Source organism: Saccopteryx leptura, chromosome 2 (genome assembly GCF_036850995.1).
Source record: "Saccopteryx leptura isolate mSacLep1 chromosome 2, mSacLep1_pri_phased_curated, whole genome shotgun sequence".
Lineage (NCBI taxonomy): Eukaryota > Metazoa > Chordata > Mammalia > Chiroptera > Emballonuridae > Saccopteryx > Saccopteryx leptura.
Genome location: NC_089504.1, coordinates 360,217,703 through 360,238,728, shown reverse-complemented (window position 1 = coordinate 360,238,728; position 21,026 = coordinate 360,217,703). Strand labels below are relative to the sequence as shown.

Below are 21,026 nucleotides of genomic sequence, written 5' to 3'. Positions count from 1 at the left end.
CTCCAGGCAGAACTCCCTCTTGACATTTGAATTTTCTGCTCGTGATAACGTTGCTAGAATCCATTTCCCACGTGCCTCGCTCTGGTCTTTGCCTACTTCGTCTCTCTCCCCTCCACCTCCCCCCTCCCCGTCCCTGCCGGAGTCCCGGCTCCCAGCTGCGGGCTCCTCATGCTGCTGCCTCTGCTTCTCACTTTCCAAAGAGCCGTTGTTGTTGTTGTTGTTGTTTTTCCAGTGAAAAGCCAGACTTGGACAGATGTCTCTGGATACCGTTCCCAGCTGCACGTCTTAAGACACACACTCGAGAATGAGTTCCAGGACGGACCCGCATGTGGTGGCCACAGTTCCCCCCTCTACGTGCTTCTAGTCAGAGGCCTGGGGGGGGGGGGAGCTGCAGCCCAGGTGCTCACGGAGAGGCTCTAAGACAGCACAGTCTAGAACCTTCTATGGCGGCGGACATGTTCTGTATTTGTGCCACCCAATGTAGTGGCCACTAACCTGTGGCACTTGAGAGATGGCTAGTGGGGCAGAGGAATGGGGTCTTCCCTTTTATTTTTAATTAATTTATATTTCAACAGCGGCATGTGCTCAGTGGGTCAGCGTGTTGGAGACGGCGCCCCTGTCAGCTGTGCGTGTTTTGGGGATGAGAGCAGGAGTCTGAGAAGCGGTCTGTTTGTTCTGTTTTCCCTGCAGGTCAGACTGCAGCAGCAGCCCTCTTCTGAGCTGCCCAGGCTTGGTGACTTGTTTCTGGATTTTATATATTTCCTTATTGGAAACACCATTGGGGTTAGGCCACCGGGCCCACCGAGGAGCGCCCCAAATTGCACCTTAGTATATCGGCCTTCCTTGAGGAATTGCAGTGTCCACAGATGTAACAGCGGGCACTGGGCCGGGCCCTGTGGGCACGGAGGGGAGGGGAGCAAGCCAGCCCTGGCCAAGCATGGTGTCTGGTGCTGTGAGTTAAAGACAGATGCATGCATTCAGAAAATTACAACCCTCGTACACTTAGAACTTTACCTTATTGAGAGGGATTAAGAAATACAAATTACCAGTTATAAGAATGGGCTCTGGCTGGGTGGTGCAGTGGATAGAGCTTCGTACCGGCACAGCGAAGTCACAGGTTTGATCCCCGGTCAGGGCACATACGAGACGTGACCGATGAGTGCACCACTAAATGGAACAACTAAGTGCAACAATGAGTCCATGTTCTCCCTCTCTCTCTCTCTCTCTCTCTCTCTCTCTCTCCCCTTCCTTCCACCCCTCCCCAAAATCAATGGAAACATTAAAAAAACACAGGGAAGTAAAGCACAGCACAGGGAATAGCATCAGTAATGTTGTAATAACTATGTATCATGTCAGGTGGGTGCTAGGTTTATTGGGGTGATCACTTCATAAATTATATAATTGTCTAATCCCTATGGTTTACCTAATACAATATACATCCCCTATAATTGAAAAGCAAATGAAAAAATAAAAGAATTTTGCCATGTGGTAAGAAGAGGAGGTGTATTCCTTTTCTATTGGTGTGTAATGAATTGACACAAACTTAGCTTAAAACTAAACGTTTATTTTCTCATCGTCCTGCAGGTCCACAGTGTGAAATGAGTTTCAGGAGGCTGAAACTGCAGTGTCTCCAGGCTAATGCCTGCTGGAGGCTCTGTGGAGAATCTGTCCCTTTTCTTTCCATCTTTCAGAGACTCCTTCCTGGGCTCCTGGTGCCCGTTACATTCCCTCCCCCCCTCCCCCCTCTGTTCTCACAGAGGCTCCTGCCCTCTGCTCTCCCTGTCCTGCCTCTGAGGACCCTAGTGAGTGTGCGCTATACACTCACCTGTCATAACCAGGCAGAACCGTCCCATTTAAAAAGGTTTTTTTTTGGATTTTGTTTTGAGAGAGAGAGAGAGAGAAACACCAGTTTGTTGTTCCACTTATTTATGCATTCATGGGTTGATTTTTGTACATGCCCTGTCCGGGGATCGCACCTGAAGCCTTGGCGTATCAGGATGATGCTCTAACCAACTGAGCTACCCGGCCAGGTATCCAGGGCCTAAAAATTCTTAACTTAATCACACCTGCAAAGTCCCTTTTGTCATATAAGGTAAGATTTGCAGGTTCCGGGGATTAGGATGTGGATATGTTTGGATGGCCATCTTCAGCCTGTCCCTGGGGATCATTCGATACCCGGGCAAGAACGAGCTGGTGTGGGAGAAGCCGTGTATCGTGTCGCTCACTTCCCAGGTGTTCTGAATTGGTGGACGTGCAGGACTTGAGCAACTCACGCTGCAGGTCTGATGCTCATAAGCAGTGGATCTCAAATTGGGTAGGTCTCTGAGTCACTAAGAAAACTGGACAGGGACAGAGGCCCAGACTGTAGTCTACCTCGCTGAACCTGCACCTGGGTGTGTGTGTGTGTGTGTGTGTGTGTGTGTGTGTGTGTGTGTGTGTGATTAACTTTCCAGGTGATTCTGATCCTCAGCAAAGCTTGAGAACCACTGTTCCTAGTACTAAGCTCCGGGATTATGTGCGAGCATGCATGTGGAAGGTGGAACCCCTCGTCTTAGGTGAGCAAGTGCCACAGCGGGGCCGCTCACAGGAAGCGCAGGAGGAGGCCAGGGGAGGGGCCGGTGTCGGCAGAGGAACTGCCACCTGTGCCACACCTGGCAGGCGAGAGAAGGTGTGGCTTCCCCGCGCAGCAGAGAGAGGGCTACCCGCCGAGGGGAAGACCTTGCCTACCGGCAGCACTGAGGTAGGAGCATGCACACCACAGCCGGGGACACGGAGGCCATTCAGGACCAGACGGGGCAGGGAATGAATTTGCCAAGAAGAATTGCGGCCAGATTAACCTCCGTGTGTTTGCAGGGTTGACGGGCGGGCGGAGGCAGAGGCAGGAGGGAATGGGGCGAAGGCCCAGAGAGGGTGGTGGCCGGGAACAGGGAGAAATAGCGATGTCTGTGAGAGACGTCAGAGGGAACAGGGACCGGACACGGGTCTAACAATGGATGCGTGCTAACTGAGCAGCGCGGTGTCAGGCACTCTGCCCCACGGGCACAGGTGGAGGAGCCGGAATGGGGTGGTGAGCCAGGCGGACGAGGTCCCTGGTTGCATAAGTGTGCTTCGGGGTGGGTGGCATGGTGGAGTTGGGCAATGAGCAAACACAAACAAACCGGGCAAGCATTCGCCAGCAGGAAGTCTGTCGGGCTCAGATTGCTTCCTGTGCTTGGGAATAACTAGCAGGTGGCTTCTGCAGGCTGGGAGCTCAGGGAAGGCCTCTCCGAGGAGGTGACATCTAAGCTGATGTATAGATCCAGCCGTGGGAAGAGGTGGGGGAAAGTCGCTTCAGACACGGGGGGCAGTGAGTGCGAAAGCCGTAAGGAGGGACAAACCTTGCCCCGTCCAAGGAATAGCTAGAACAGCGCCGTCTAGTAGGACATTTTGCAGGGAGGGACATGTTCTGTATCTGCACCAGCCCCATGTGACAACGGAGCGCTTGCATTGTGGCGAGTGAGACTTAGGAACTGAATTTCTCATTTTATTTTTGTTCCAGCTCACTTAAATTTGACTTTAATCAGCCGCACACTAATTGAAGTGTCTAGCGTAGCGAGCCGCACAGAGCTGGAAGGCCAGTGCGGCACACGGTGAGGAAGACAGAAGCAGGCAGGCTTCCGGGCTCCGTAAACCAGGCTCGATGGTGTGGGTTTCTTTTCCCCAAGAGGAGGCTGAAGTCCTCGGGGGGTTTCACTTAAAGGTGGGCGTAACCCGATGAAGGTTTTGTCAGTTCATTCTGGCTGCCCTGCTGAGAATGAACCGTAAAGGATGAAAAGTGGACCAGGGAGACCAGTTCGATCTTTGTGACCCTACAGGGAAGTGTCGCTTTTGCCTGGGGAGCAGAGAGGCCCCAGTGGGGACAGAGAAACAGGGGTGGATTCCGGACCAGCCTTTGTGGTAGACCTGAGGGGAGTGGGGAGAGATCGGATCGGACGGGGAAGGGAGAGAACTTGTTGGTCCTGGTAATTGGGCTTCATAAGCAACAGGACGGACAGTGCCAACTCTTGCTAATGTGAGGCTTTGGGAGCAGGGATTTTTTGGGGGGTTTGCTTTGTTTTTGGAGGTGAGGAAGATGCTGTCTGTCTATCTGTCTGTTTTTGGACCGGTTAGATTCCTGCTGAGGATCCATGCAGAGATGGCAGGGAGGCAGCGGAAGGTCCAGGCCAGCAATGTGAATTTAGAGTCATCAGGAAATAGCGGGTGTGTACAGCCACGGAACAGGGTCAGGCCCCTGAGGAGAATGAGTAGGTAGGAGAGAGGGGCGGGGCCAGCAGGTTGCTGCAACATCTCAGACCGGGGGTGTCGGGGGAAAGATCCCGGAAGGAGACTGCTTGAGAAAGCCCGTGAGAAGCCATGGTAGCCAGGAGATGTCATGGTGTCCAGACGGAGGGCGTGTGGAATGTCGCTGGGCGGCCGAGGATGCTAGAAGAGTTCAGAGTGCCCTTGGGTTTGGTAACAACAGCGTGGAGGTCACTCATGGCCTGAGGAGAGCAGGCTCCGTGGGTGGGCAGGGGAACTTCGAGTTAGGAAAGTAGAGGTCACGGCTATACGTAATTCTTGGTGACACTGTCTTCGGTGACGAGAAGTGAAGGAATAAGACCAGAGGACTAAGGTCAAAGGGTATCTCTCTCTCTCTCTCTCTCTCTCTCTCTCTCTCTCTAGTAAGAGTTCTGCGCTTAGTGGTAGACAGCCAGTAGGTTGCCTTTGATAGGAGGACAGCTTTTTAGTCTCTGTGATGGGAAGGAAGGCTGAGAACGCGGGTACTAACGGGACGAGGATGGAATTTGGGCAGTGGGCTGATGACTGGTGACTGTCAGATTGCTGTGACTGAGTGAAGCGTGAGCAGGTCCACCATCTGAGGAGGAGTCTGAAATGGTTGTTTGGCAGATGGGAAGCAAATCCGTGGGAGGAGCCGCGGTGGGGGGGGGGGGGGGCTGGACGGCTGGCCACAGCGGAGCTCCTGGCACGCGAATGTGCAAATGAATCGCTTGCGGCTTCGTGAAAATGCAGCTCTGCACCCTTGGATCACGCTGAGATGCAGGACCCCACAGCCAAGCACAGGAGCTTCTGCACCCTTGGGTCACGCTGAGATGCAAGACCCCACAGCCAAGCACAGGAGCTTCTGCGCCCTTGGGTCACGCTGCGATGCAGGACCCCACAGCCAAGCACAGGAGCTTCTGCACCCTTGGGTCACGCTGAGATGCAGGACCCCACAGCCAAGCACAGGAGCTTCTGCGTCCTTGGGTCACGCTGAGATGCAGGACCCCACAGCCAAGCACAGGAGCTTCTGCACCCTTGGGTCACGCTGAGATGCAGGACCCCACAGCCAAGCACAGGAGCTTCTGCGCCCTTGGGTCACGCTGCGATGCAGGACCCCACAGCCAAGCACAGGAGCTTCTGCACCCTTGGGTCACGCTGAGATGCAGGACCCCACAGCCAAGCACAGGAGCTTCTGCGTCCTTGGGTCACGCTGAGATGCAGGACCCCACAGCCAAGCACAGGAGCTTCTGCACCCTTGGGTCACGCTGAGATGCAAGACCCCACAGCCAAGCACAGGAGCTTCTGCGCCCTTGGGTCACGCTGCGATGCAGGACCCCACAGCCAAGCACAGGAGCTTCTGCGCCCTTGGGTCACGCTGCGATGCAGGACCCCACAGCCAAGCACAGGAGCTTCTGCGCCCTTGGGTCACGCTGCGATGCAGGACCCCACAGCCAAGCACAGGAGCTTCTACACCCTTGGGTCACGCTGAGATGCAAGACCCCACAGCCAAACACAGGAGCTTCTGCGCCCTTGGGTCACGCTGCGATGCAGGACCCCACAGCCAAGCACAGGGAGGCACGCCACCCCCTCACGTCTCCGGGAGATGCCTCGGTTCTGTGGCCACCCAGTCACATTTAGGGCCACGTAGCAAGAGTTGAGTATCTGTTTGAGATGTGTGGCCATCCATTTAAAGTAGGTCTGCTAAATGTTAGGATTATATGGGGCACTTAAAAAGGGGGCCTGAGGGTTTTGATTTTGATTGAGATTCTGAATTAATTGGTGTGGATCCCAGCCACCCTCCTTCTTAAAAGCTCTCCTGGTGATTCTAATGTTTTATTCAGGGTTGAGAAGCACAGGTTTAAAATACCAGGTCAAGGGGATGGCCATGGCAGTGGGTGGCCAAGGTGGGGGTGGAGGCAAGCCCTGCCCTTAGGATGTGTGGGCCCCTTGTCTGTGTAAACAATCTGAGTCGCCCCCAAACCAACGTGCCAAGGCTATTCTAGCTGCTTGGTGTGACAGTCCCAGCAGGCTGGCCTTCTGGAATCTTCACATTGTCCGGGATAACCCTGCTGGTACACAGTTCAGAGCTCCTCAGGGCATCTGGTCTACCGTGTTGATGGGTCCCCATGAGGCTGGGGGAAGGGTCCCTCAGACGGTCCTGCAAGCCCCTGCTGGCACCAGGCACCTTAGAAAACGTCAGAGCAGGCACTCCAATGGTAGGTCCCCTTGAGTCGTGCAGCCCAGTCATGAACAACGGTGACAGAACAAAAGGATTGAGAAGCTGAGAAAGCTTTAACTTATAAGATAGATCCTGTCATCCAGCTGTCAAAACCCACGACAGGAATCATGGAAAAAGTCAGGGACTAAAGCATTTCTTCATGTGGCAAGGAGCTGATGCCTCCGCAGCCAGCAAGGACAGGTCCGCACGCAGCCACATGAAGGACCTTGGAAGTAGATTCTCCTCCAGCTAGCCTTGAGGTGACGGCAGCTTCTGGCCAGCACCTTGACTGCAGCCCCGTGAGAGACCTTGAGTAAGGCTCCAGGTCTGGGTAAACTGTACCCAGGTCCCTGACCCACACAAACCGAGATGGTAACTATCAGCTGTGTGAAGCAGTTAAGTGTTGGGTGAATGTATTAGACAGCAATGCACACCTCATAGAGGAGGCCAAGGCAGCAGCTTCCAGAAGTCTTCGTGGTTTGGCTTTCCTTCCCTCTGTGTTGGCTTCATCTTCTATGTTAGAAACCCCCTCAGGAGGATTCTAAAAGCTCTCAGTAACTCCAAAGAGACAAGAAAGGAGAAAATCAGTGGGCAGCTTTGAAACGGAGCCAGGGGTGATATGGTTGGGAGGTGGGGTCAGCCCCACGTTCACCATATGGACTGAGTAAGGACCAAGAGCGGTACCCAGAGCCCCGGCTGGATAGCTCGGTTGGTTAGAGCGTCGTTCCTGCACACAGAGGTGGCTGGTTCAATCCCCAGGTCAGGGCACATACAGGGACAGAGCGGTGTTGCCCTCTCTCCCTTCCTCTCTTTCTAAAATCAATTAAAAAAAAAAAAAAAAGAGTGAGACCCAAAGCGAATCAAGGTCGGTCGATCCTAGATTGTTACCCGAAGAGGCAAACTGTTGAGATACGGAGGTGATGGAACCCTGGATGTCAGCCCGGGCGGGGTGTGCGAGAGCTGGTCTAGCTCCCCGGCAGAGAGAGAAGCTACATCAGTCAGCCACAGAAGTCAGTGGACACGTCTCCAAGGTGGGAAGGCACAGGCTGCGAGGCCACTCGGGGGAACGAGGGCTCAGAAAGGCCTGTGGGCAGGGGTGCTGCCTGTGTTAGCCGGGTGAGCGCCTGTGTGTGCCCACATCCGCGCAAAGTCATCAAGACGGGAGCGGGATGCTAGCACCGGGCCAGGCAGTGGAGAGCGTCGGTTCGTCTGAGGAGTCTGACAGCAAGATTTTGATCATCTGTGCCAACGGGAGACAAAATTGCAGGTCGGGCTAGAAATCTGATGAAATGGATCCCAAAAGGAAGGCTGCCAGGAGCTGATAAATTACCCATTTCAACATCCATTAAACCTGGGTAATTCCAGCAAGCCTTCCTTTAAACAAAAGTTTCTGTTTCCTCCTCCTGAGCCGTTAGAACTAAAAAAAGGAGAGGAATACACGGATTCCAACCTCCTCTCTCTTTCCTTTCCTGGTCTCTAATGTCCATGCTAATGAGCTGGACTCCTATAAGAATATTCCCGAGGCCCCGCAGGAGACGAGAGGCAAGCCCTGCCCTCCACTGTCCCTGTCACAGGGCTTTTCCTATGAAATGGAGGCTGAGAGTGTCCAGTGAGTCGGGAGGGAGTCAGCTCAGTGTGCTGTCAGGTCTGGGGGATGTCGGGTTTGGGAGCATACGGCTCTGGGAAGGAAGGCTGGGCAGAGGGCGCTGTGTGGACCGCACACTTGACTGGGGCACCCTGGGACTGAGCTTGCAGAAGTCACGGAGATTCAGTTTTCTTTTCAAAATCAAGTGGCATGGATTCGGGCATGTTTGGGCGGGTTGCTCTGCCTGGGATGGCGGGCTTTCATTTTTTGGGGGTTTTTTTTGAAGTGAGAAGCAGGGAGGCAGAGAGACAGACTCCTGCATGTGCCTGACCGGGATCCACCCGGCATGCCCACTAGGGGGCGATGCTCTGCCCATCTGGTGGGGCCTTGCTCCATTGCAACCAGAACCATTCCAGCGCCTGAGGTGGAGGCCATGGAGCACCTGGGCCAACTTTGCTCCAGTGGAGCCTTGGCTGCAGAAGGGGAAGAGAGAGACAGAGAGGAAGGAGAGAGGGAAGGGTGGAGAAGCAGATGGGTGCTTCTCCTGTGTGCCCTGGCCGGGAATTGAACCCAGGACTTCAACACACCGGGCCAATGTTCTACCACCGAGCCAACCAGCCAGGGCCTGAAGGCACTCTTTCTGATCGCACTAGGCATCTCCATCTCACTGGGCAGCACGCAGGGGTTTGGAGGATTCAGCTCATGCTTGAGCATCCAATTTGGCCGCCTAAAGCAAAAATACTGGGGTGTGGGAGGCACGTTGGAGGGAGAATTCAGGAACGCGGTTCATTGCTCACTTTCAGCACCTGCACGGAGAGGGCAGTGCCCCAGCACCAGGCTAAGAAGCAGGCGCCCGCCGAGTCCACCCAGGGCGACAGAAAGATACCCGCCTCTCAGAGTACTGGATACTGTGACCGTGTTTAAACTTTTCATCAACCAGAAAGGTGTAGGAAGACCCTGCCTGCTCAGGCTCCAGTGTTTCTGGTGGAAGCCACGCAGGGTTTTCTCTGCAGGGCCGGGCCCCGTGGAACCTGTTCCCCAGGGCTCCGGAGGAATGCATCCCGGCTGCAGTGGGCTGGTGCCCAAGCCCTAGCTGGTAAACAGGGGCGTGGCCGAGGGAGGGGCGGCCAGGCGTGGCCCCAGCTTCCTCTGCCTTTTTCCAATGACTCACAGACAGCGATTCTGGGAAGGGCCTCAGAGAGGGATCCTCACATCCAGCAGGCCCGGCTCACAGGCTGGAAAGGGTTAGGGCATCTCAGGCCAGGGAGCGGCGTGAGCTAAGGCCCAGAGGGACCAAAGGAGTGTTGGGTATTCAATTAGGGGACTTGCTTTAAACAGTGTTTGCTTCCTATCGATTTAGGAATTGTTTGATCTGGCGTGCTGAGGGTGGGGTTGGGGGCAGGGGATGAGGGGAGGAGAGACATTGTCATCTCAGAGAGACACTTTCTCTTGCAAATGTCAAACACCAGTTCCGTGCTGCTAAAGCCAGGAGGAGACGATCTGCCCTCTCCGACAGGCTCCAGAGATGTCAGGCGAGGCTCTGTCTCACTTCAGCTGGCTGCTTCGTCTCCCGCTCATTGGCGAGTTTGAAGACTGGCAGCTTCAGACCAGGGTGCCCGCGGGTCTGAGGCCATCAGCAAGAGAGCTGCTGGTCCATCAAGTCCTGAGAGTAAAGCCCCATGGACGCAGGTGGCCTTTCGGGACCAGACACTGTGGCTGGGGGATGGAATGTACTAGAAGGCCCTGAGCTTGGGTCTGGGAGCTGGGGAATGTTGCCCACACCTGAGAATGGAGAGGCGCCGGGCGTGTGAGACGGGGCAGGGGGAGCAGCAGGCAGAATCAACAGATGTTGGCCCCGGCTTACCAAAACGGGGGTGGGGGGGTCCTTGAAGGATTTCTGGCTTTTATTTTGCGTGCATTGCAGGGCCCAGCAGAGGTGGTTGTGAGGAAGTGAACACAGGCATGGCACACAGGTGAGGGGAGAAGGTCTGGAGCGATTTGGGTGGTTGAGTGGGTAGGACTTGGGAGGCCCTCCTTCCTCTCTCTCCCAGGCCATCGTCTTCCTCTCCCTTGAGTACTTCGGCCAGTGGGCCTCCACGGGCAGCTGGGTGGTCGGATCTGCAGCTGGAGACCGACCGCCGGGGACTGCCTCTTCGGGGCTCAGTTCAGGCTGCGGGTTAAAATAAACAACCCTGTGACACTCGTGGTCTTTAAAGATCATCTTGGAAGGGGTTGAGTGTAGGGAATTTGATAAATGGAAAAAAATCAAAGATGTAGGATTTGGGGTTTGGGCTTCTGGGAGCTCCGACTATAAATATAAGCATAAATATAAATTTATGGCAGGGAGTGGTTTGGGAACGGAATTTGGTTTTGGACATGTTGAACTGGAGGCATTAGTGGCCGGTGTCTCTGTGGAGAATGTGGTTTATCACATGAGTTGGGGCCTGAGTGGGGATTTGGGAGGAATCCACAAGGACGCAGATGAGGGACTGCAGAGCACGGCCTTAAGGTTAGTGATCAGTGGCCTGCCGCCAGGGGGCATGGGCCACTTCCTTCTGGGTCTCCTGGCTGCTGCTGTGGACCGCCTTCTATGCCCTGGAAGAGAGATGGCCAACAAAGAGATACCCCCACACTTGCAAGCTGGTTTGAACTCAGATGCCCTTCGCTTAGCCCATGGGGTGAGGATGTTCCCACTTCTCTGAAGGTTGGCCATTGATGGACTCTAGTTCTTGTATAACCCTCCCTCGTTTTACTTCACGATGGCCCTGAAGTACACACATAGTGTGAATTTGATTACAAATATGTATGTGTAGGGAAAAAACCCCACAGTGTGTGTGTGTGTGTGTGTGTGTGTGTGTGTGTGTGTATATATGGGGTTTGATACTATCTGGGGTTCAGGCATTCACTGGTAGGTCTTAGATTATATCTCTTTGAGCAAGGGGGTCTACTGTATTTGTTATAGCAGCTGTAACAGACTAATACAATGAGGATTTGTCAAAGTCAGCCTGCTGAACTCTTGGCGGACAATTTGCCCCTTGGGAAAAAGTGATCCCTGCGCCATTAACTTGGAACCTTGAACAAATGGACATTCATTCATTCATTCATTCATTCAACACATGTTTAGTGAGCACTTGTGGCACATTCAGCCCTGTTCCAGGTGCTGGGCACATATTACACAGTCCCTGCCCCCACTGCTCAGATGCTACCAGGGAAGGCGGACAATAGAAGACAAGCATGGGATGTGGTATCAGGCTAGCGAGGGACTGCTCGCCCCTCACAGAGCAGCAGCGGGTAGCAGGCGGTGCTATTTTAACTGGGGGTGACAGGAAGGGTCTTTGGTTGCTAACATTTAAACAGAGACCCTGATAGAGTGAGGGAGGAAAGCTATGGGTATCTGAGGTACGAGTGGTCTTGGGGGGGAGGGAACAGGGAAGGCCAAGAGGCGGACGGGCACCTGGCCTCTCCACTGGGTCTGGAGCAGAGGAGGGAGGAGGAGAGACAGGAGGACGCTCACCCACGTGGACGTGGGCTTTTCCTCGGAGGGAGGAGGAGAGACGGGAGGACGCTCACCCACGTGGACGTGGGCTTTCACTCGGAGGGAGGTGGGAATCCACAGAGGCATGACCTTTCTTAACATTGTGATACAATTCCCCTAACGTAAAATTAGCCACTTTAAAGGGAACAATTTGCTAGCAATTTAGTACATTTGCGATATTAGGTGACCACCACCTTTGTCTGGTTACGAAACCTTCTCATTATCCCCGAAGGAGACTCTGTGCCCATTAACCAGCCTCTGCTCCTTCCCCCCGCCCCCTCCACCCCTCAGTCCCCTGGCAATCACCACGTGCTCTCGGCCGCTGTGGCTTACCTATTGTACTGTGATTTCTGATGGGTCTTTAGACGACTCGCTCTGGCAGCTGGGAGAAGGCAAGGGAGGTGGCGGTCTCAGTGGAAACCAAGAGAGCAGTCACGTTCTTGCAGCTCCAGGTGAGAGGGTTAAGTTCCGCTGTGGCTGAGGTGGAGGCAGTGGAGGAAGATGGCGAGCAGGGTGTGGATTCAGGACATACTCCACCCTCTGAACCACCCGGTTTGCTCCACATTTGACATTGGACCCCCCCCCCTTTTTTTGTATTTTTCTGAAGTGAGAAGCAGGGAGGCAGAGAGATAGACTCCTGTATGCACCCGGCCAGGATCCACTCGGCATGCCTATCAGATGCTCTGCCCATCTGGGGTGTTGCTCCATTGCAACCAGAACCATTCTAGCACCTGAGGTGGAGGCCATGGAGCCGTCCTCAAAGCACGGGCCAACTTTGCTCCAGTGGAGCCTTGGCTGTGGGAGGGGAAGAGAGAGACAGAGAGGAAGGAGAAGGAGAAGGGTGGAGAAGCAGATGGGCGCCTCTCCTGTGTGCCCTGGCCGGGAATCGAACCCGGGACATCCACACGCTGGGCCGACACTCTACCACTGAGCCAACCGGCCAGGGCCTCCCCTTTTTTAAAAATTCAAGTAGCTGCTCCACCTACCGGAGGGCTCCAGAGGACATGGCAGATGGAGGAGTGCTGGGTGGGGTCCCACCCATGGGTAGGCCCCCCAGGTCCCAGTTCTGAGGTTCCCACCCCGAGTTTGAAGACTTCGGGCCAATCTCACTTCGCCTCTGGGCACTCTGCCTCCTCATCCAGGAACTGAAGATGTCAACCAGCCCCGAGACCCCACAATTCAGTGACCCCACAATTCGGTAACGTCGTGCCAGAGGATAAACTGCCATCCTTTGTGCAAATGCTCCAGCGTCTCTGGGAAACCGGGTGTGTTGGTGTGGCCTGCCTGGGTTCTCCATGCCTTCCCTGGGCTCTGACAGCCGGGAGCAGGCTGTCACGAGAGCTGGCATGGTGGAGTTGGAAAGTGGACCGAATTTCCATGAAAGTTCGTTGACCCCAGAGAGTCAGTGCCTCACCCAGTCTGTAAAGGCCTGCTTGGTGGCGGGTCTGCGTGGTGGGGTACCACACGCTGTGCGTCTACGGGTTGTAAGGTTGTGTTGCAGAGACCTATCTGTTCCAAATAATTCCAAAGTTTGCGAGAGATTTATTTTTGTGAATCCATTGGAGCAAGCCCAAGGTCATCCCTATGACAACACACTTACCCTGTTTGTACTTCGTTCTAGTGTGTTCTTTCCTCCTTTTTCCATGCTGTAACTCAAAATGCCTTTGTTTCCACTTTAAGCAAAAGCAATAACGTGCACGTAGCTAAAAAAAAAAAATAAATTAAAATCATACGAAAGGGCTTAGAATGCAAAGCAACCCTCTCACTCCCCACGTCGCCCTTCCCAGCCACATTTTATTTTTAGTTCTCCTGACAATTCCTTCCAAAATGGTAAATAAAACGCTGCGATGCTTCACGATGTTTTAACTCTAAGGCTATATCTGTTGGTTCCCCCGCTGTGAAAGATGAGGAATTATATGCAGTGTGCCCTGCCTCCCTTCCTTAGTGTTTTCTTTGAACGATTGTGAGCGTTGGCTTCTTCCCTTGACTTCTATTAGCCAGGCCTTCTCTGCCACGTGGGTGGCAGGAACTGCCACTGATACCCGGCCATCTCTTTGTAAGAACCTGGCTCAAACAAGGGTTAAAATGAACGGCGTTATGAAACGGTTGGTCTTTTAAAGACTTTATATATATATATATATATATATATATATATATATATATATATATATATATATACACACACACATATAACCGTATGTTCTTTCCGTATGAACCCTTGGGAGGAGTTTCTTCTAGTGTTCAGACGGGACCGCTTGTGCTTCCCCTGAGCAGGTGGCTCATTTTATCTTCAGGACACCAAGGAGCGTTGAGCCAAACATGTTTCCCTCTTTGGACTTGGCTAGGAAGCTCTGTGCCAAATCTGGGGCCCGCCTCTGGTGCTGGAAGCCTGGACGGAAGGGGTGCCTGACCTCAGCCCGACCTCGCCTTGTGTTCCGGGCTCCTATTTCCTCTTCGTTTAATGTTGTCTGTGTTGGGGTGGGGGTGGGGGGTGTAGCGTGGGGTCGGTCCGCATTCCCGGCTCTGCTCCTGATCCTCAGACACCGCACTAAGCCCCTCCCCTCTCTGAAATGGGACCTGCTGCGTTTGCTGTCCCTTCTCTGGGATTTGTGCCCACACTGCACCTTCTCCTCTAGAGCAGCCACTCCAGAAGGTAGGACGGCGGGGTGGCAGTTTGCCCTGTGTCGTTAAGAGTGATTTATTGCTCTGTTAGAGACACTGGGGCCGCCCTGCGAGCGGTTGCCTTGAATCCCTGCAGCGTGCTGGGCGGAGACTGGGAGAGATGACCGACAATCAGCTGCCGCGTGGAGCCGCCCTCCAGCCCGGGCCTGCTCTGTTTTAACGAGCCAGCTGGTGGCCAGGGAGCTTGTTGGGACACTCGGGTCCCCTCTTCCTGAGCCTCTCACCACCTCAGCCTAGGGGCTCAGAATGTCGGAATGAAGGGTGGCCGCCTGCATCCGGGTTGCCGGATCTTGTACCCACGTCTCCATCCCTCCAACCCTCCCCACCCCTCCCTCCTTCAGACCTCGGCCCATCTGCCTGGGGCCCCTAACCGAGTGCACTTCTGCAGGAATTTTTGTTTTTTAAAGAGGCTCAGCCTTCTTTCCCTTTTATATGTTGAACTTGGCCCCGCTGCAGGTACGTGTTCATGGGCCGGTGAAGCGGCTCTGCTCGCTGGGGGCTCCAGCGGCCCCCTGCTGGGAGACCCTCCTGGCACCAGCCCCTCGGGGTTTTATTCCCCTCCCGGACTTCTTCCTTCTGAATACACCCCTGATATGCTGGTGCCTCTCCTTACTTTCAGTTACTTCCTTTATAGAAGGTGTTAGGGACCCGTGGACTCCAGAAGGGAGGAGGACCTCCGAATTCACCGCTGGCGTCCAGTCCCCGCCCTACGCAGAGCCCGGCCTGACGCTGGCCCGGGCCGCGACTCCCCTCGGAGCTCATTCTGAGTCTTGGAGGCTAGCTGAGCAGGCAGAGGGAATTGTTCCGAAAGCCCTCTTCATTCACTTATTCATTCATTCATTCCTCCGAATTCAGGGAGCCTGTCTTGAATATCTGCAATGGGCGTCAGCGTGTCTGCAGGGTGCGGTGGGCCGCGCGCGTAGACACCAGCGCAGGCACTTGCCCTCCCCGTCCCGGGAACCGACACGCCCCTTGCTGAGCTGAGACGGGCACCTGCCACCTGCTATGCCCCCAAGACACCTCTGAGGACAAGGGCTGCCGGCTGTGGGATGCTTCCCATGAGCTACCAGCTCTGGAAAAAGCCAAGGAGACACGCGCCCTGCTCCGGGAGGCGCACAGACGCCGCTGGGCCTCCGAGGTGCTATCAGTGGCAGAGCGCACACATTCTCGGCTGATTAGCTAATCACTTTAGATGGGGCAAGGGCCATGCCAAAAATGTGAGTCACTCGGTGACAGGTAGGGACGGCAGTGAGCAGCTCTGTTGCCATGGGAATCTGCACATGTATTCATCTCCAAGCAGAAAAAAATCTCTTCCGCGGCTCTGGTATGCAGCAGAATCCCACACCGTTCCCCCTGAGGCTGCGGTGTGCGCCTTCTGCCCCTCTGCCGCCCCGTCCAGGGCCGCTCTCCCGGGAGTGGCTGTGCCCTGGCCCAGGGGACACGGTTTGGCCCCTCACTACCTCGTAGGTGCAGCCAACATCCAGGCATGCCCCTGATACTTCATGTGAAGTTTCAATGACCTAATTAGGAAGCAGGGGAAGCAGAAGACCCACTGTTTCCTTGAGCAGAGGCAGTAGGATGAGAGGACAAGAACCAGGCTTTAAATTGGGACAGATCTGGCTCAAGTTCCTTCTCTGTCACCTCTGAGTGCTGTGCTATTGAAAAAAAATTTTTTTTTTCTTCCTCTTTCATGTCCTCCAAGATAAATTGAGATAATCCCTACTTTACCAGACTAGGGGAAGGACGGAATTAAGCATGTCAGAGTGCTTGGCATGTCACTAAATAAGTGATCATTCCATTTCATCCTGTCTCCACACCCCCCCTCCCCAGCCATTGAGGTATTGAGATTGCGGGTCCTGAGATGTCAACCAGGTGGCCGACACACCCAGGGACAGGTGTGCAGGATTCCGAGCTCTGGGCTGTGATCCCGGCTTACCTTGCACTGGTGGGGGGATGTGTCACACAGAGGGGTCTGTGGTTGCAAACATCGGAAACTGATTCTGGCTGATGTAAGCAAAGCAGAACTTGCTGCCAAGATCCTGGAAGGTGGCAGAATGGGCAGGCGGCCGGGGAAACCTGGAAATAGTTAGAAACCGAGGTGCGGAGCTGAGGGAGACCGGGAGGTGGGAGGAACAGGCCCAGTCCTGGAGCACTAACGGTGTGCTCAGGCGTGCTTGGTTATGTGGGTGAACCCCCATCTCTGCAGGAGTCAGCAGGGAGCATCGGGAGGCAGCACGGGCCACACACCTGCGCCCCGTCAGAGAGGAAGGGGCGACTGGGCCCCCTTTGGATTAGTGGTGGGAAAGCTGGCACCTGCATTGATATCCTCCCGGAGCAAGTGCCCAGGTGGGGAGAGAGAATTCCCTAGAAGAGAAGTGGGTGCCTGTGGGATGGGTCTGGGACTCTGGGCAGCTGAAGCAACAGATGTCTGCTACAAATCTCACTGCAGGCTTCTTTTCTGTGTAGGAGAGACTTGAGCTAGGTGACCTCAAAGAACCCTTGGTTTCTAACAGGACTGCTCTAATAAGTAGGCACCTCTTCCACGGGGAGGGAATATGAGTTCACATTATTAGCCTTCGAAGTTTTTCTTTTATTTATTTATTATTTATTTATTATTTATTTTTCCGAAGCCAGAAACCGGGAGGCAGTCAGACTCCCTCATGCACCCGACTGGGATCCACCTGGCACGCCCACCAGGGGGCAATGCTCTGCCCATCTTGGGGCGTCGCTCTGCCGCAATAAGAGCCATTCCAGCGCCTGAGGCAGAGGCCACAGAGCCATCCTCAGCGCCTGGGCAAACTTTGTTCCAATGGAGCCTCGGCTGCGGGAGAGGAAGAGAGAGACAGAGAGGAAGGAGAGGGGGAGGGGTGGAGAAGCAGATGGGCACTTCTGCTGTGTGCCCTGGCCGGGAATCGAACCCGGGACTCCTGCACGCCAGGCCGACGCTCTACCACTGAGCCAACCGGCCAGGGCCTAGCCTTTGAAGTTTTTCATTCTCCCCCTGAAACCTCCCATTCCCCAATATGCATAATTACTAACCAATATTTTATAAAATCCACTTCAAGTTTAATAAAAGTTGTCTACAAAAAATTAGAGATGATAACAAATGTATCTACCACGCATATTTTTAAAACCAACTTTTACTGAGCTGTAATTTACCGTAAAATAAATCCACCCATGTGATGGGTGCAGGTCAATGACTTGGCAAATGTAACCATGTAACCAGCATGGTCATCAAAGAATAAGACACCTCTCCAGAAAGTTCTCTCCTACCCGTTTGCTTGCAGCCTCTCCTCTTCTCCCACTGTCCCCTTGGGTCACCTGATGTTTGCCCTATGGACAGATTAGTTTCGCCTATTGTAGGATTTCATAGAAACGGATGGTATAGTATTTTTTTTAATTTATTTAAATTTATTGTGTTTACATAGATTCGAGTGTCTCACCGAATACATCCCTCCCACCCCCGTGTTCCCCTCAACATCCTCCTTACCCCCCTCCCCCCTTCCCTCCACGATTTGCTTTTCTGCTCTCTATCACGCTGTGTTGTGTGTATATAATTTCCCCAATCTCTTTCCCTTCTCTGGTCCCATCCTCTCATCCCCTTTCCCTCTGTCTCCTTTCCCTCTCTGGTCCCTGTGATCCTGCCTCCACCTCTACTCTGTCCCTCAGTTCACACTGTTCATTGGATGGTGTCTCTCATACCCTTTCCCTCTGTCTGCTTTCCCTCTCTGGTCCCTGTGATCCCGCCTCCACCTCTACTCTGTCCCTCAGTTCACATTGTTCATTGGATGGTGTAGTGTTGATGACTCGTTCCATTCCTTTTTGTTGCTAAGTAGAATCCCATTAGTGGACTCTACTCCGATTTGCTTCTCCGTCTGTCCACTGATGGACACTTGGGTTGTTTCCACTTTTTAGCTCTTATCAATAATTCTGCTGTGAACACTGGTATGCAAGTGTTTCAGACACGCTTTCCTTCCTGTTGCATAAACACCTAGGAGTGAGATCGCTAGTCAGAGGGCACGCCCACGCCAAACTTTATCAGAGGGGGCAGGACTGTTTTCTGGAGTGTCTGCTCCTCTGTGCCCGGCACTCACAGTAGAGGGTGAGCTTCCGGTTGGTTAGCTTTTTGCCAACATTTTTTTTTTTTTTTTGTAGCCAGTCTAGTGAGTATGACGTTTCTGACTGTGCTTCTCACTTGCATTTTCCTGAGGATTAATGATGTTGAGCATTTTTCCATCTGCTATCACCATCTCTGGATTTGACAAGTATGAACTCTTGCCAAATGTCAATCAGAAGTAACGCAGTACTTGGCATTGAAAATCCTGGTGTTTTCCTTTCATTCTATTCCCGTTTTCCTCCTCTCCCTGCAGGTAACCACTGTTCTGTGGTTGGTGTATCTTTTCTGCAAGCATGTTTAAAATTTGTATGAGCATGCATGACTCCAAAATAGTCCTCACTGATGCTACTTGTGTGTTTTAAACTCACACGAAACATGTAATACTGCATTTATCTTTTTGCAGTTTACTTTTTTTCAGACCTTATGTTTTGAGGTTTATCTACATTAGTACTTACAGAAGTAGTTTTACCTGCTGTATAGTTTTCTAGCACGTGCATATTTCACAGTTTCTCTCTATTGGTGGGCATTATAGGTTATTATAAGCAATCTGCAAGGGTTATCCTTGCATAGTAGCTCAGAGTACACCTGTATGAGTGTCCCTCTGCTGCCGGATACCTAGAAGGAGAATTTCTAGATCTGAGTGTGCAACTCAACATTTTGCTAAAATAGTGCCACAATATTTCTCAAAGAGGTTTCGCAAATATGTCTACACTGCCACCCACAGAATGTTGGCATTTCCATTCCCCTTGCCGACATGTCAGACTTGTTTTTGCCATCTGAGGGTGTGAGGTGTTGCACCTTGGGCTTCACTCTCTTGGCACTCCCTTCATTGCTGGTTGAGGTTGAGTGTGTTTTCATGTGTGCGTTTGTGGTTCGGGTCTCCTCTCCCGTGTTTCCCCCGTTCGAACTTGGCTCAGTCTTCTCCTGGGTTGTGTTTGAATCATTGCTTTGTCCTCTCATTTCTTTTTTAACTGTGTATTTTGTCATACAGGAGTTTTTCATTGTAATCTAGTCAAATCTATTCATCTATTACTTTATGGATTGTAATTTTCACGTCTTATTTAAGAAAACTTATCTTATACTGAGGTCATAGCCTAAACCACTTTCTAAATATTTTAAAGTTCTGTGTTTGACATTTAGATTTGTGTTCCTCAAGTCACTTTCTTCTCTTGTTTGCTGTAAGTTAGGGACCCAGTTCTACTTTTTTCTAAGTCACCCATTATCCCATTACTACTTTTTTTTTTTAATCCACACTTCACCGATGTGACAGTCACCTTTGCCATATTTTCAGACATGTGTGGTTTCTTTGTAGGCTCCTCTGATTCATTGGTCTCTTTGTCCCTTCCGCTCACCATTTTAATAATCACAACTTTATAAGAAGTCTTATTCTCTGATAAAAAGAAAAAAGTCCTCGTTCTTCAAACTTGTCTTGGATATTCTTGGCTGTTCACTAGTTCGTGTAAGTTCTAGATGGCTCTGTGAACAACTCTGTGAGGCTTCTGTTGCAACGGCATTGCGTTTTGAGATTAATATGGAGAGAAAAGTTTTCTCAGCAGCATTGAGACTACATCTGGAAACAAATTGTATCCGCCCGTTTATTTAACGTACCTCAGCACAGTTCCGTTCTTTTCTTTATACAAGTCTTGTACTCTGCAGTTATATTTACTCACCATTAATTGATTGTTTTGTTGCTCTTGTGAGTGGCACCTTTAAATTCTTTTTTTTAAAATCTGATGTTTATTTTTTTATCACAGTAACAAGATTTTAAAAAGTAGTGCACTTCCTGGCCTCACTCTACCCCCAAATCTGTCTTTTAACTCTAGGGCTTTAACTTCATTTTTCTGAATAATGTATTTATACTGTTACTTCCTACCCCATGCCCCAGTATCACCCATTGTCAACTGAACTCCTTATTGCAGAAAATTAGGAGATTAAACCTGGCTTTTCTATCATTACTCTATTCACCCACCTACGTGCATACCACCTTCCTCACCTCCCAAAATAGCGACACCGTGAGGTTTGGTTATGTTAGAGTCTGGTGCTCACATTGTATGCCTGCGTCAATTAATCATTGCTTAAGATGATTCTTACTGATTTCTGATTCTCTGATGGGACTCCCCCCCCCCCCCCGGTTCATTAAAGAAATAGAAATGAACTCGTGTATCAATTCTTCCCCCAGACTCTTCGGCAGGCCTCTAATATTCCCTTGAATACTGTCAATACCTGACATAATCTATCAAGGCAATTTTTTCCTCCCCACTGGCCATAAAAGAATCTAATTCTTGGCTCTGTTTGGTCTGTTTCTCTTCAGGTTGATGGTCAGCTGTCACCTTGGGATCTTCCTTCACCATCATCCCACCCCTTTCTTTTGCTTCTCTTCTTCTGCTTTTGGCCACTTCTTGGATCTCCTGTTTTCCTCTTTCCTGGCTTCCCCCCTTGTTTTGTTGGAGCACATGCTTCAGTAACTTACTGGAAAGGAAATGGGTCTTATCTGAAACCCGCACTGTGTCATCATTTGCCAACTTGCCCCATGTTCATGAAGACTTCTCACCCTGTCTTCCAGGTGCCCCTGAGTCCTGGAGCTCTGAAC

The 21,026-nt window shown here is 52.3% G+C and overlaps 1 protein-coding gene across 2 annotated transcripts in view; it reads left to right on the top strand.

The window, feature by feature from the left end:
* The window catches only part of GAS7 (growth arrest specific 7), a 220,422-nt gene that overhangs the window by 60,932 nt on the left and 138,464 nt on the right, over window positions 1–21,026 (top strand). The window contains exon 1 of one of the 2 annotated variants that reach the window (XM_066364873.1): window positions 2,669–2,740. The exons of the other annotated variant lie outside the window; for it this stretch is intronic. The gene's annotated coding sequence lies outside the window, so the exon portion shown is untranslated. Of the gene's footprint in view, window positions 1–2,668; window positions 2,741–21,026 lie in introns of those variants that run through there. 2 annotated transcript variants of the gene reach the window in all.